A 17,741-nucleotide genomic window follows, 5' to 3' on the forward strand; every position below is an offset into this window, starting at 1 on the left:
ACTAGTGGCCTGGTGCACAAAATTTGTGCACATTAAAAGGGGATTAATTAGAGGAAATATTTTAATATTGCTATTTGCCCTTTCTCTATAATATAAGTGTCAGAGATGAAAGAAAATTAGTAAAATGTATATGAAAATCTTCCTCCTGTCAGAGTCTGGGGTGCACCATGGGATCCAGAGTCAAGTCCCTGCCCACCCACGTGCGCCTCAAAATCACGCAAGACCAAGACCCGGCTGGCCCCTCTCATTGGGCTAGATCCAGACCCGGCCAGTCCCACCCTTGTCAAGCCCCGCCAGGCTAGGGGTGAAGCCTTAGGTCCCCTAGTCTGGCACGAGGGTGGAGGGTGAGCAGCTTGAGGTCCCCCAGCCCAGCACCGGGGTGGGAGGCATCAAGCCCTGCCAGGTGGGTGGCGTTTCCTGAGGTCCCCCATCAAGCCCTGACAGGTGGGGGGCGTGGCCTGAGGTCCCCCATGGGGGCAGGGAGGTACAACCTCAGGTCCCTGCTGATTGCTCATTAAGGCTCATTTTGGGAACTTGGTCTCTGCTGTGGGTGCAGCCATCTTGTGTTATGGAAACCCCTGCCTCCGCTGTGGGCACCACCATCTTTGTGGCGAAGTGATGGTCAATTGGCATAATCCCTCTTTATTATATAGGATATACACACACACACACACACACACACATACATATATCTATATATATATATATATCTATATAGATCTAGATAGGTATATGTATACCTATCTAGATAGATAGATAATAGAAAGATATACTAGAGGCCTGGTGCATGAAATTTTGAAATTTGTGCACTGGGGGGGGGAGGGGTGTCCTTCAGCTTAGCCTTTACCCTCTCCAATCTGAGACCCCTCAGGGGATGTCGGACTGCCAGTTTAGGCCCTATCCCTGGCCTAAACCGGCAGTCGGACATACCTCTCACAATCCGGGACTGATGGCTCCCAACTGCTCGCCTGCCTGCCTGCCTGATTGCCCCTAACCACTTCTGCCTGACAGCCTGATCACCCCATAACCACTCCCCTGCCAGCCTGATTGATGCCTAACTGCTCCCCTGCTGGCCCAATTGCCCCTCACTGCCCTCCCCTGCTGGCCCAGTCGCCCCTAACTGCCCTCCCCTGCTGACCTTATCACCCATTACTGCCCTTCCCTGTCGACCATCTTGTGGCGACCATCTTGTGACCACATGGGTGTGGCCATCTTGTGCGAGGGTGTGACGGTCAATTTGCATATCACCTCTTTATTATATAGTAACCATTATGACCTAACGACCAGATTGACTGGTTGACTGGTTGCTATGACACACACTCACCACCAGATGGCAGGCACTCAGTGCAGGAGCTGCCCCCTGGTGGTCAATGCATTCCCACAGAAGGAGCACTGCTCAGCCAGAAGCTGGGCTCATGGCCAGCTAGTGCAGCTGTGAACAGCGGCAAGTGCATCAGGGCTGGGATGAGTGCCAGAGGAGCTGCACCCAGCCCCAGCTGGGGCTCCTCTCTGGCTCTCTGCTGCTTTGGCACTGCTACATGCCTCAGGGGGATGTAGAATGTCAGGTTTCGGCAGATCCTGGTAGGGCCTGTGGGGATCAGGCCAAAACTGGCAGTCTGACATCCTCCAGAGGGGTCCTGAATTGTGAGAGGGCACAGGCCAGGATGAGGGACCCCACCCAAGCACACATCCATGCACCAGGTCTCTAGTGCATATATATTATATATGTATTTATATATACATAGTGTAGTATGGTAAAACCTTTCTATTTTATACTTAGAATGAATTTGAACTTAGTTTTATTGCACATTTTTGCAATTGTGACTTTAACTCAGTATAAAGATATCATATTCTTAAAGGATTTTTAAAAATATTTAAATCTGCTTATACCTGTATATAATGGTAACAGGTAGGTTCTCCTAGTTACTGTTTATTCACTTGTTTTCTTCTGTCAACTTGATCTGCCTTTTTGCTTTACTGTATTGTCTTTGTGGAAACCCTGACCAGTCTTCCAATTAGTTGCCCAGAACCAAATTAATTATTGGATGAGGAAATCAATTAGCCAAGTTTTGCTACCGAGCTGACCTTTATCCTTATTGTAAAAAAGAGGATCTATTTTGATCAGCATTATCAGCACTTTTTTCCTCTCAGACTTAATAAAATGAAATTTGCTACAGCTATCTAATTTATTACTTTTCTCACCACCATGTGCTCTTGCAGATTCATGCCATGCAAGTTATTTTTGAAGAAAATTACCATGGGTGGCCTTAATCACTTTATTAAAATGTAATTAGTTAATAGCCTATGTGATATTTGAGCATCTACTACCTAATCCTCAGACTAAAGTGGCACCAATGTAATGTCAAAATCTACATATTTACCATCAGGAAGACAATATAAGATAGCCAATAAATTTTAATAGAATCAATAAAATAAAAAGTAGAATACATGTATACAAGATAAAAATTTGTTGATTATTAGAAATGGAGAGAAAATAATGTCTGATAAAAGATAAAAAAGACCAAATTGCCAAATCACCCTCAACACAAATGATAGATCTTATATATAATCAAGTTTATTAATGATTAAAGGCAGAAGCAATGACAAAGATTTGGACCAGGCATTTTGTAGAGACATTGACACTCTCAATATATTTCCCAAATGTAATTTCTCTCCCACATTTGGAAATGTTCTGGTACAGATTTCAGATAGGATAAGAAATGCATGTGGGATACTATTGGAAGAAAGGGTCCTACTTAGTAATGGAATATCTATTTTTCTGTCCCATTAACAATATAATTTATGTGCCATATATTAAGGGACCATATCTCATTATTCTATAAACTGTTAGCCCCTTTTCATCAGAGATCAGGATATCTGAATAAAATTATTTTAAAGATAAGAATTCTCAGGGGACATTAATACGCCACTGACATCACTAGATAAATCCTCTAGACCAAAAAAAAAAAAATCAGCAAAGAAACAGCAATCCTAAATGACTCACTAGATCAGATAGACTTAATTGACATCTTCAGAACATTTCACCCCAAAGCCACGGGATATACATTCTTCTCAAGTGCACATGGGACATTTTCAAAGATAGACCACATGTTGGGTAACAGGCAAAGTCTCTCCAAATTCAAGAAGACTGAAATCATATCAAGCATATTCTCAGACCACAATGGCATAATAAGAAATAAACTACAATAAAAACAATTAAAAAATTCAAACACTTGGAAGCTGCTGAATAGCATATTAAACAATTATTGGGTTACCAAAGAAATCAAAGAAGAAATTACAAACATCCTGGAAACAAATGACAAAGAGTAGAAATAAATGACATAGTGACCAAAGAAACAATACAAAAGATCAATAAAACCAAAAGCTGGTTCTTTGAAAGGATAAACAAGATTGATGACTCTCTAGTCAGGCTCACCAAGAAGCAAAGAGAGAGGACCCAAATAAAAAAAGTCAGAAATGAAAGAGGCAAAATAACAACAGACCCTACATAAACACAAAGGATTGTTAAAAAAATATTATTAACAACTCTATTCCAACAAACTAGAAAACCTAGAGGAAATGGACATATTCCTGCAAAAATACAACCTTCTAAAACACAATCAGGAAGAATCTAAAAATATCAATAGGCCGATTACTATGGAGGAGATTGAAGCAATCATCAAAAAGATTCCAGCAAACAAAATCCTGGGGCCGGAAGGCTTCACAGGGGAGTTTTACCAAACATTAAAAGAAGAACTAAAACTTATCCTCCTCAGACTATTCCAAAAAAATTCAAGAGGAAGGAACACTTCCAAGCTCATTCTATGAAGCCAGCATTAACCTAATACCAAAACCAGATAAAGACAACACAATGAAAGAGAATTACAGGCCAATACCCTCATGAACATAGATGCCAAAATCCTCAACAAAATCTTAGCAAATCGGATCCAGCAGTACATCAGAAAGATCATACACCATGACCAAGTAGGATTTATCCCAGGGATGCAAGGATGGTACAATATCCGAAAATCAATAAATGTGATATATCACATAAACAAATTGAGAGATAAAAATCACATAGTCATATCAATTGATGCAGAAAAAGGATTTGACAAAATCCAACATGCTTTCTTGATAAAAACCCTCAGAAAATTTGGAATAGAGGGATCATATCTCAACATAATAAAAGCCTTATATGACAGACCTACAGCCAACATCATAGTCAATGGTCAAAACCTAAAGCCATTTCACCTAAGAACAGGAACAAGACAGGGATGCCCACTTTCATCACTCCTGTTCGACATAGTACTGGAAGTGCTAGCTATAGAAATTAGACAAGAAGAAGAAATAAAGGTATCAAAATTGAAAAAGAAGATGTAAAACTGTCATTATAAGCAGGTGACATGATACTGTACATAGATAACCCTGAAGACTCCATAAAAAATTATTAGACTTAATAAATAATATGGGCAATGTAGCAGGATACGAAATTAACTCCAAGAAATCTATGGCATTTCTATACACCAATAGTGAACTTATAGAAAGAGAGATTTTTTAAAAATTGTTTTATTGCTTAAAGTATAGAAAGAGAGATTTAAAAAACAATCCCATTTACCATCACACCAAAAAAATTAAGCTACCTAGGAATAAACCTAACTAAAGAGGTAAAAGACAGACCTGTACTTGGAAAACTACAGGGCACTGAAAGAAGAGATAGAGGAAGACATTAACAGATGGAAGAACATACCATGTTAATGGATTAGTAGAATCAACATCATTAAAATATTCATACTACCCAAAGCAATCTATCGATTCAATGCACTCTCCATTAAAATACCAACGATTTATTTCACAGACTTAGAATGAACTCTCTAGAAATTCATCTGCAGCAATCCTGAGAAAGAACAACAAAGTAGGAGGGATCTCCATACCAGATATCAAGCTATATTACAAAGCCATTGTTCTCAAAACTGCCTGGTACTGGCACAAGAATAGACATATAGACCAAAGGAATAAAACAGAGAACCCAGAAATCGACCCAAACCACTATGCTCAATTAATACTTGACAAAGAAGGCAAAAACATACAATGGAGTCAAGACACTCACTTCAATAAATGGTGTTGGGAAAATTGGATAGATACATACAAAAAAATAATACTAGACCACCAACTTACACCATACACAAAAATAAATTCAAAATGGATAAAGGACTTAAACATAAGATGGGAAACCATAAAAATCTTAGAGGAATCCACAGGCAGCAAAATCTCAGATGTATGCTGAAGCAATATCTTCACGGATACAGCTCCTAAGGCAATGGAAACTAAAGAGAAAATAAACAAATGGGACCTCATCAAAATAAAAAGCATATGTACAACAAAAGAAACCATCAACAAAACAAGAAACCCCACTGCGTGGGAGAACATATTTGCCAATGTTTTCACTGATAAGGGTTTAATCTCCAGCATTTATAGGGAACTCATACAACTTAACACAAGGAAGATAAACAACCCAACCAAAAAATGGGCAACAGATCTAAATAGATACTTTTTGAAAGAGGACATAAGGAAGGCCAAGAGACATATGAAAACATGTTCCAAGTCACTAATCATCTGAGAGATGCAAATCAAAACGACAATGCGTACCATCTGTCAGAATGGCTATCATCAACAAATCAACAAATGACAAGTGCTGGCGAGGATGCAGGGGAAAAGGAACCCTTATGCACTGCTGGTGGGAATGCAGACTGGTGCAGCCACTGTGGAGAACAGTATGGAGTTTCCTCAAAATCTAAAAATGGAACTCCCATTTGACCCAGAGATGCCACTTCTAGGAATGTATCCCAAGAAACTAGAAACACCAATCAGAAAGGATATATGCACCCCTATGTTCATAGCAGCACAATTCACCATAGCTAAGGTTTGGAAACATCTTAGATGCCCATCAGCAGATGAGTGGATTAGAAAACAGTGGTATATCTACACAATGAAATACTATGCTGCAGTAAAAAAGAAGGAATGCTTACCATTTGCAACAGCATGGATGGAACTAGAGAGCATTATGCTAAGCAAAATAATCCAGTCAGAGAAAGATAAATACCACATGATGTCACTCATTTGTGAAATATAATGAACAACATAAACTGATGAACAAAAACAGATCCAGAGACAGAGAAGCATCAATCAGACCATCAAACCTCAGAGGGAAAGTAAGGGTGGGCGAGGATAAGAGAGAGAGATCAACCAAAGGACTTATATGCATGCATATAAGCCTAACCAATGGACACAGACACCAGGGTGATGAGGGCATGAGTGGGGGTTGAGGGGGCAATGGGGGGATAAGGACACATGTAATACCTTAATCAATAAAGAAAAATCAATAAATAAAATAAAAATAAGAATGCTCCATTATCTTTCTGTGGTAAAGATTATGACTATTTTTTTACAAAGACTTTGAATCTAATAGTACACTCTCAGATTAAGATTTACGATTATTCTAATTTTCAAATTTTAATGTATGATATGGAAGTGTATAAATTACACATTCCGAAAGTTTTATTATTATAATTCTCAATTTCTTATTAGCACTAGGGAATGAGGTTGGCTTATCTACTACCAAGCCATCTTTTGAGTCATCATAGTTAAGTATTGTGAGCTATAGAGTATTAAGGGAAAAAATAATGTTCCAGATATATTCTTCCTTTTATTCCCCATAACTTATATTATTGGTTGCAATATATCAATCACTTCCAATATGATATGTATTATTCTCTGCATATTTTATATTTTCATAACAAAATTATTAGGTGATGTTATCTCCATGATACTTATTAGGAAAGTAAGGCTTTGGAGGAGTTAAATTACCTGCCCCAGTTCATACATCTTTAAGTGTCTAGAGCAGAATTCCAAACCAAATCTAGATCTTTCTAGGTTCCCAACCAGCTCACTCTATAGATTAGGCCTCTGTTTGGAATTCTTAAATTGTTTCTTACTCTGCTGGAAAAGCCAAACAAAATAGAAATCTCTCTTGAACTCTAACCCTAGAGATGTACTAGGTTTCCTTTTTCTATGGAACCCAACTCAATCATTACTGCTCCTACTTGATGGGACATATTCCAAAAACATCATCTTTGAAACCATTTTTAAAATAAAGTAAAACCAATAACTAGAAATAAAGAAACGCAAACACTTCACTTATATCACCAAAATTCTGATTTCCATTGTTCACAAATTGCACCATTCCTGTGTCCTATTTTTAAATTTGAAATTCCCCGATGTGCTCAATGTGCTTTTTTAGGTAGAGAGGAAGATAAGAGAAGTTCTCCTTTGACTATGTTCAGTAGCTCAGTCTTAAAATAAAATCTCCCAGAGAGTAAATCTGTGGAGATCAGTGACCGGTGTGGTTCTTGAAACTGCTCATAACAGTGTTTGTGCCACTTTGTCCTACTCACTTAGGAATTTGTGTCTGCAAGAACAAGGATCATGCTTTTAGCATATTTCGTGCAAATTAATAACAATGGCACTTAATTGTATGCCATAAAAATCAAACTTCATACACGTTTATGATAATGAAGTTATGCTAAGTTCATTTTAGTTCTGATAGTTACACTGAGAAGTCACCAACTGATAGATTTATATTAAGAATATAATACTTATCAATAATTATACATTGTCAATCTTAAAATTCTGGATCCTCCCTTCTTGAAACCTAGTAGAATCAAATGCAATGGCCGGATAGGTTTGTAGCCCAGTATGCTTAAAGCGAACTTGCATTTAACACCCTGCTTAGCTTTTGAATTCAATGGTCATTTGTCTCCTAGTTGTGACTGCCAAAAGACTTGCCAATTACTGTCAAGGTAGATTGGGAATATGGGCATCTAACCAGGAGGAAAATTACCAACATCATTCATACATTTTGTATTAAAATAAGAGCAACACAAAAGTTGTCATTAATACAATTATCCTGAGACATAATACCAAAATATTTTCTAGTCTCCAAAAAACTTTAGACTACATCAGTTAATTTCATCCAAATGCAAGTAACAAATAATCACATGATATCCTATAAAATCTATTATCTAATCTATAACATAGACATAATATATTTTATTCCATTTCCTGAATTATCTCATGCATCTTGATGACTACTACCGGAAGAAGATCAACAACCAGAAGATAGCCTTCTGACTATTTTTTCATTGTGTTTTTATATGCTATGAAAATTACAGTGAGGAAATTTAAAATGTGTACAAGGAAAGAAAGCTCTTCCACATGTAATCTAAAAAAAGGTAATCTTTTCCCAAGAGATGTGTAGGTGATTTATAGCTAAATATTTTCCTTTAATTTTTATATCACTTTTTCTATTTGGAGTTAATTTGATTAAGTTCACAACAAGAAGGAATCAAAAGAGGGGGCTTTCTTTAGGAACTCAGAATCAGAAACTCTCATTTTCTTTCATTAATTGAGCCATTCGTGATACACATAATTGACATAAAATTAGAGATGAGCTCTGAAGGCAATGAGAATTCCAAATAGAAAATTCATGGACCAGGGATAGACTTGTGCATTTTTACCACTTATATATCCAGAACACCCTCATTTTTAAAAGTTGTAATGAAAATTCTGCTTTTCTGTGTACCAAGAAGGGCACAACAAAGCATTGAATCATGGGAATATATATATATATATATATATTTGAGATTATTTCAATGTTAGGATAGTCCAACATTATCATTTTCTTGCTAACTTAAAGCAGAGGCATCTTGAAATAAAGATAATCATAAAGTTGAAAGCACTTCTAATATTGCTTCTTTTTTCTGCTCAGGTACACACACACACACACACACACACACACACATACCATAGTGGTGCGTGAAATGGTGAGCTTGGACTCTCCTATTGAGGGTTCTTGTCCTATGAAGTTTGAAGAATAAAATTCGTGAATTTAAAAGAAAAAGTTTATGAGACAGATGACTTTGTGATTCAAAAATAAATATTTTAAGCATAATAAACTCCCCCTGGGGAAGGGTCCTCAAATGGGAAAAACCTGCCCTCTCTCTGAAAGGAGAACAAACCTAGTTCAGTGAGTCTCTTTGTCTATGGATTATCAATGCTGGAAGCACTTTGTTCATCCCACTTTCTAATTGGACCCTTCCTTATTTTATGTCTCTCATGCTTTTCTAATTGACTACTTTCTCCCTTTTCCCTATATGGTATCAGTTTCAAAATTTCAAAGCTCACCCAGTGCCCCCCTCTTCTTCTTCCCCTTACCTGGTAAATCTTGTCATTCTCTGTGTATGTAAGATAAACAATCTTGCAGCTTGCAGCTGTCTCTGCCCATCATGTATGCATTCCTCTCCTATGGACCCTTCCCTAAAACTGTCTCTAAAATCTTTTCAGTCCCCCCTCTGATTAGGAAACCCCAACTGCTGTTGGGGACACGGGTGTCAATCATTCTAGCTACTTCCTGCTGGACAGGGACATTGATTGGGGCAGCAGTCTAGGTCCCATGGAGGTGGGTAATCTAGGGGTCCACGGAAGAAGGAGGTGGCTTCTATTTGTGGTTCCATTTGGAGGACTATTTGCAGCTTTAAGGTTTCTAGACAAGAAGAAAAACAGTATAAACAAAAGTCTAAGAAGGGGGGCTTGCCAGCTTCTTGGGGATGATATTATTCCCTAATGTGTGCCTAGACCTCGGGGGTAAGAGATGGTGAAGCCCTTTCAGCCAAGCTGCTTATTGGAAGATTTGAGTGGTTCGTTTCTCTACCTCTTTGGAGGTGTTTATGTAGATGCAGCAGGAAGTATTTATCATGGCACAGACTCCGCCCTGTTTGGCCAGCAAATAATTGAGGGCTTCTCTGTGAGTAAGGACTATATGTGTTAAAGAATCTATAGACATCTGGATGTCCCAAAATAAATTTGGTTTGTCCCTTAGGGGAAAGAAAACCTGGACGTAGAGGACTTCCAATCAATAGGTACTTGGTTGCACTTTAGCTATGTTATATTTTTGAGTCATTTTAAATAATATTATCTCCTATGTGATTTCCTACCAATTTCTATACAACTTTATTGAACACCTGATATACAATTATATATAGAAAATATAGGATACAACTAGAAATTTCTTAATCATACCAAGTGTATAAAGTTTAGGGGAAGAAAAAGCTGATGCTTTTTTGTTGTTGTTCATCCCTTTGAATGTGACTTTTAAAAATGAGAGTTAAGTTAGTTAAATAAATGTGCTACCATGTGCTAATATGTATTGAATCCTTAATGTCAGTTAAATATAATTTTGATATTTAATTTCTTTAGGATTGGGAATAAGGCTGAACATGCATGGTATTTATTTAAAAGATAAGATAAGGTTTTGTAAAGCCATCTCAGTACTTCTAGGAAAGTCAAAATTTTATCTTAAAATAAATCTCAGTCAGTATACTCCTGGGTCTGAGCATACCAGAGTCTTATTTACAATGTGTGAAAACAATTAAGGAGACTTCAGAAGGTTAAACATAGAGAAAACCTTTGGGAAGGTTGCAGTAGGCCAGTTAAGGCTGCATTACCGAAGAAGGGATGTCTCTACCACTACAACCTCCTGGGGAATAATAAATCTAATTAGTTATTTTACAAACAAAAGAGAGTGCTAATATGTTAATTTTTACCTGCTGTGTTAATATGATGATGGATGGAGCTGTTTGGCACTAGAACAGGCAAAGCTGCTTATCCTCCATTTGAAGGACCTGGCAAACGTGCTTGGTCTGGACGTTGCTAGTTTAAGATTCTTATTGTGATTCTTAACCTTGGAAGCTCAGAAAACTACAGGATGAATTTTTGTACTTTTGATATAATTATTAATATTTTATAATATAGTTATTAGTTTCTTCATCTTAAAGAATAGCATCTGAGAACAAGAGAGTTTAAATATTTTGTTTAGGGGCACCTAGAAAATCACAGATCCAGAATTAGAACCCAGATGAGTAACATTAAAAAAAGATTTCATTACTGTACTATAACATTATTTTTAGGCCATTCCTTTAATAATACTGTTATGAATTAACAATGTGGCAAGCAAAATTCTAATCAATGAAGATGACTCAGTGAAGAAAGTCCTATTTTCATGAAACTCACTTTTTTTTAAAAAAATACTGATTGATGTCCACTGTGTAACTTCATGAACACATTTCTGTCAGGTACTTCAATATAATATGGCTCACAATGACCCGTTTGTCTTCCAGGCTTTTATAGGTAAATAGCAATTAAAAATAGTTTCATAGACAGTGGTAGTCATACTCAACTATTCATATTTCCTCACAAATAAGGAAGAATGTATGGATTCTTGATGGGGAATTTTCTAATTGCATGCTTTTCCACCTCCTTCCACCAAGATCCTGATGTTTTGTCTTCCTATCCTTAAGAATAATTGCTGCAGTAAACAACTGTTACTACTGGGAGAATGTCATATCTCTGAGATATATTAGGGAAGAGAAAGGTACGAACATTGCCTCATGAAGTAGGTTACTTCAGAGCATTGAATCTTGGTTCTCTACAAGTCTAGTTAGATTCGCTTCCTCTGCATGCTTCAAATTATAAACCCCCAGGGAAGTACCACATTTCTAACAAGATACCAAGTTTTGAAAATTAAATTCATATAATATTAAACTAAGAAACTCAGATACTTACTTTATATAGCTATAATCTGATCTTATTTTTTCATCAAAAGCTCTCTGGGATTAGAAAGATTTAAAATTTTGGCAATATATTTAGTGAAAGAAACTATAGAAAAACAAGAATTCTCATACACCAAAATTTTAAATATATATGAATTTAATTAATTAATTTATTTATTTTTATTTATTTTAGAGGGAGAGAAGAGGAGGAATAAAGAGATATAAACATTGATGAGAGAGAAACATCAATAGGCTGCCTCCTACATGTCCCCTACTGGGGATTAAGCCCACAACCCAGGCAAGTGCCCCAACTGGGAATTGAATTGTGACTTCCTAGTTCATGGTACAACACACAACCACTGAGCCACACCAGCCATGCTATACACATTTTAGAGGGAGAGAAGAGGAGGAATAAAGAGATATAAACATTGATGAGAGAGAAACATCAATAGGCTGCCTCCTACATGTCCCCTACTGGGGATTAAGCCCACAACCCAGGCAAGTGCCCCAACTGGGAATTGAATTGTGACTTCCTAGTTCATGGTACAACACACAACCACTGAGCCACACCAGCCATGCTATACACTTTTAAAAAAATGATTTTTATTGTTGAAAGTATTACAGATGTCCCTTCCCCCCCTCATTGACACCTCCACTATTTAGAGACACTCTAGGAAAACAATAATTCTCATACACCAAAATGTTAAATATATATACATTTTGAGCCAGCAATTTCATTTCTAGATACTTATTCTACAGATATACACAAGTAAAATCATATATGTACCAATTTACTCATGGGAGCAGCATTTGTTGAAGCCAAACAATTGAAAAAAAAATCGAGAAATCCAAAAATAGAACACTAATTTTATACACACACATCTATCTATCAATATAACAAAATATCATATAGTAGTCATAAAAATTGAGAAACTCTTTATATGTGGAAAGTGCCCAAGGTATATTATTCAGTGAACTAAGACAAGAGAAGAATGTATAAAGGATGTTTGAAGTGCTTTATTATTGAGTAAGAGAGGTAAAATATTTGATATATATTTGCTCATAAATAAATTCTCAAGAATTCTCCAGTAAGCCAGAAACCATGGCTAAATTTGAGAAAGGCAGGTAGAAGGTAATAAATGGGGACAGGACTAGAAGAGGGAACTTTTACTTATGTACCTATTTATAATTTCAGATATTCGTATCATATATTTGTACAATCTAAAAAAAACACGAATATAAAATACATAGAATGACAAAACATTACATTAAAAAAAAACAACTCTTATTATTTTTGTTTAATTTGGCCAATGGGAAACAGTGAAATCAATATTTTAAATACTTTCTGTCCTCCTTGGTGGTGTCATAAACTCTACTTTAAGATGCATCTACAATTGTTATGGAAATCACTCTGATTGTAAGTTGTCCAATTCATAATCACTACTAAAGACTTATATTGCAACTGACATTGAGTGGAATTTTGGAATGAAACTGAGTGTTCGTTATAATGATTGGACTGACATTATATCAAATTTATATCGTAGATTCATCCCAAGATAAAATTTAAAAGTCTAGTGTTGAAAATTCAATGATGTTTTGGTTTCTTAAATAATTCTAAATTATATTCTGTTTTACTAAAATAGTTTATCTTTAAATTTATAGTTTTATTAGCAAAGGAAGTAATTTACTTGTTTTTAAAAATCTGGCACACTAGTATATCAACTATACAGGTATAAACTCTATACAATTAAGGGTGCAGAGTATTTTACTTAGCATGCAAATAGAAATAAAGGCTATATGTATTTTATAGCCTTTTAAATTGATAGCACAAGAACTTGGTTTCATGAAACAATAATACCATGAATTTCAGGTTCTATATTTGTGACTATAAAAAGTACCACTTCTGATAAGAACATCTGACTTGAGTGTCTCTGAAAACTAGTCCCACAGATTTTCAGTGCTCTTCAGAACATGGGGACTGATTGTGATTAATCAGGGAAAAGCCCTTGTCTAATAAGGCTCCATCCAGTCCAATTGCTGAACATGACAGCCTTGAGAATTACATCGCCAAATGGTCTACTAGAGATGGAAGGTTAAAAGATTGGCTGAATTAAATAGCTCACCTCAGATAACCTTAAAAATGGACATTTTGACTAAAGGTGAACAGAAATTCATGCATTACTGATTTTTAATGTTATATATGTATTTTGAAAGAAAAACATTAAAGGACGTTTCTTTCATCCTGAATACTTTCAGGCATTATTATCCTGTCTAAATGGTGCAATCACTCAGGTTGCAGCCTGCGGTGTGCATCCATCCCTTCACTCCTGATTACGGATAACATTTGTAGCATGAGCATGAGGGAGGAAAATGAGAGCCTGAACACAGAGAATCACAAGAGAATAGGAACGACAAGCGAAGCCTATTTTTATGATTTTGCCACCTCCCAGTCAAGTGCCTGCTTCAGACATTGATTACTATGGCAATGCGGGTTTCTTAGACAAGTGAGTCATTTCACAGAGTGGGTTGGACTCCAACAGAATTAGAAGCTAGAAGATTTTGTATATAGTTTTTCTTTTTCATCTCAACAGCCAAAGGTCTTTAAATTGGTGCATAGATTTATGTACAACACAATAAAAAAAAACAGTTCTGGTTGCATACAGATATGCCAGTGTCTCACCAAAAGAGATAGTTCCCCAATTAAAAAATAATGTATATGCTTATATTTACTTGGAAAAAAACTTTTTATCAATCATATGAAGGAAAATTTTTATGGAGATGTCAATTTAGTGGCATATATAAGCCTTATCTTTAGCATTATTTGGTTCCACAGAAAAAGCAATAAAAATTAAAGAAATATTTTGACCTATGAAATATAACTGAAACATACATAAAATTTAGGAAACAGTGATAAGCAGCTAGAAGAATATTAACCACCCAGGATTTCAGTACGCACATAACCACTGTTCGGAATGTTGTGTATTCTCCATTTGTATCTTTTTTTGTGTTGCTACATCATGACATATTTACTCAATGTCACCTGTTTGAATATTTTACTTTTGTCCAACTTTGCTAATAAAAAACACCAGGGTAAAAATCATTTTTAGCTAAACCTTTACATAATCTCATGATTATTTTTTGAGGAGAGGAGATATTCCTAGAAATATAATAGCACAACTTAAAGCTTTTTCTATGTATTACTTTGTTTATCTCCAAAACCAGTACCAATTTATAATTCCATCATGATTGTCAGCTAGTATTTGTTTTCACAAACCCAGAAAGTACAGATTATTGTCTTGCTGAAAATTTTTTCAAAATCAAATATTTAGAAATTATATTACTTATTGTATAAATGTGCATTTACTTTATTAGAAATAAATGACAGTTTAAAATATATCACCTGGAAATTTTTGGATGCTTGTTTGTTTTGAATGCTCTGCATATTTTATTAATTTCTATTATCATTTTATTTGTAAAATCATGTACACTAAAGTTCTACTTTTAAATTTTCTAATAAATAGCTTTTATCACTTATTCATTTGTCTTAAAACATCTAAGATATTTCTAATATATATTAACTAGCTGTCTTAACACCACTTATTGCTTAATAAACACTTTATCTGCTCATTTGAACTGCCATTCTTATCTAAGGTAATAATTATTAAATGTCATTGAGGTTGTGAATTCAGTTTCACTTTTATTTTATTGATCTCACTGTTCTTGTGCCAGTTCCATAATTGTTTTATTATGGATTTATAATAAGTTCATATTGTTAAATTATTATTGCCTTTATTATAGATTTACAAGTTATAATATATGGTAAGTCAAATATCTCTTTGTTAGTTTAAAAATTACTTTCAAAATTGATTATTTCTATATTTTTCCTTGTACTAGAAAAATAATTTTTAAAATTAGATTCTCCAAAAGACTTAATAGGATTGTAAATAGAATTGCATTATATTATCTCATGTTATTCATTCATTCATGCTTTCTTCAAAAATATTAATTGAGTGAGGGATTCCATACACTTGCACAAGGTACTGACTAAAAAAATTATTCCTTCTGGTTGGGGAGAGGGGATGAAATGTCATTGACTTTGCTTCATGAGAGTTTAGAGTATATTACTTCTAAATATGAAAAAATAAATTTATGTGATTTGTCTTGGGTACCTGGTAAAATCAAATGAAAAACTTCTGTAGGGACATATTTTCAAAATGTGTAAACTGAATTCATATAAACAAACTCCTCTAAAGATGGTTTTATAATCTACAATTATAGATCACACAAAGAAAAAGTCATCAAGAGCAAATTATTTTTCCTCTCTTTCATAAACTCTGATGACATTCATCTTACATTTTTTGGTATAGTCCCACAGACCCCCTGATCTCTGTCTGATTTTATTCAGGCCATTTTCTCTATAGTGTTCAAATTATGTAATATTTATTTTTCTATCTACCACTTCAGAGAATCATTTCCTCTTCCTACTTCATTATGCTCTTGAGCCCATCCTCTGAGCTTTTTATTTTAGTTATTTTGTCAGTTCTAAAATTTCCAATTGGTTTCTCTGAGACTATTTCTTTTCTGAGACTTTCATTTCTTTACTGAGCCTTTGTATTTTTTTGTCCATTTAAGTGTGTTTGAAATTGCTCATTCAAGCTTTTTTTAGGTCTGTTTAACATTTTTGTCAAATAATCCTAATTTATGTAGTACCTCAGTGTTTATATCTATTGATTGTTCTTTTTTATTCAGTTTGAGATCTTTCTGGTTCTTGTTAGGACAAGAAATCTTCAGTTAAACCTGGACATTTTGGGTATCGTATCATTAAACTCTGGATCATATTTCAGCCTTTCATTCTAGCTGGTTTCCTTTGACACCACTCAGGCAGGAGAAAGAGGAGGGATGGTGTCTTGTTACTCCCAGATGGAGTTTGGAAGTTCAAATATCCCAGTTGGTCTCCATTGTCACCTAAGGTGTGTAGCTTCTCATACCTACGGGGCATGAGGAGGAGTAGGTCATCAATGACACCTCCATGGCTCTCTGGGAAGAGTAGAAGTTTCTCATTACTCTTCTCACCTTGCCTCAACTAACACTATGTGGGGGCCACCACAGGCAGGTGCTAAAAGTCCTAATTCTCTACTAGGTCCTCTCTCACACCACTATATTGGGGATGAGGATGGCAACTCTTTTCAGCCATGGGGGTAAAATTTCAGCTTCCAGAGATAGTCTCCACTTCTCCCCTAAGAAGGTGGGGAAGTGAAGAAGATGTGGGATTTATCCCCTTGGTGACAGTGAAAGTCCCAGTTCTCTACTTTGCTGTCTCCGACATGACCTCAGTTGGAGTGCCATGTGTAACCTGAAAGGGTAGAAGTCTGTAATCCTCAGTCGATCTTTGTTGGCAAGGGGAGAGGAGGGACCAGGGTTTTTTCTGTGGTGTTTAGATAAAGAAGTTATTGTCAAAAAATTCTTATCTTTATAGGCTATTGTTTCCTGATTCTTTGGCTAGAGGCAGCAGATTTTGTTCTCTGTATCCCTTGGCATTTCTGGATTGCTGGCTTCTTTATCTCCAAGTCCAATATAGATGAGGCAAAAATAAAACCCAGGGAAGTCACGTCTGTATTGTTACTTGGGACCTAAGTTCTCTAGCCAGTCTTTGTTCTCTACACCTTTCTTTTTTGTTAACTTTTTAAAATTTTCTTTTCTTTTTTTATTTGTTGATTAAGGTGTTACATATGTGTCCTTATCCCTCCCATAGCCCCTCCCCCCCCCACACACACACTCATGCCTTCAACCCCTTGGTGTCTGTGTCCATTGGTTAGGCTTATATGCATGCATACAAGTCCTTTGGTTGAGCTCTCCCCTTTACCCCCACCGTCCCCTACCTTCCCTCTGAGGTGGACAGTCTGATCAATGCTTCTCTCTCTCTGGATCTATTTTTGTTCATCGGTTTATGTTGTTCATTATAATCCACAAATGAGTGAGATCATGTGATATTTATGTTTCTCTGACTGGCTTATTTCACTTAGCATAATGCTCTCTAGTTCCATCCATGCTGTTGCAAATGGTAAGAATTACTTTTTT

Source organism: Myotis brandtii, unplaced genomic scaffold (genome assembly GCF_000412655.1).
Source record: "Myotis brandtii unplaced genomic scaffold, ASM41265v1 scaffold388, whole genome shotgun sequence".
In the NCBI taxonomy this organism is placed as follows: domain Eukaryota; kingdom Metazoa; phylum Chordata; class Mammalia; order Chiroptera; family Vespertilionidae; genus Myotis; species Myotis brandtii.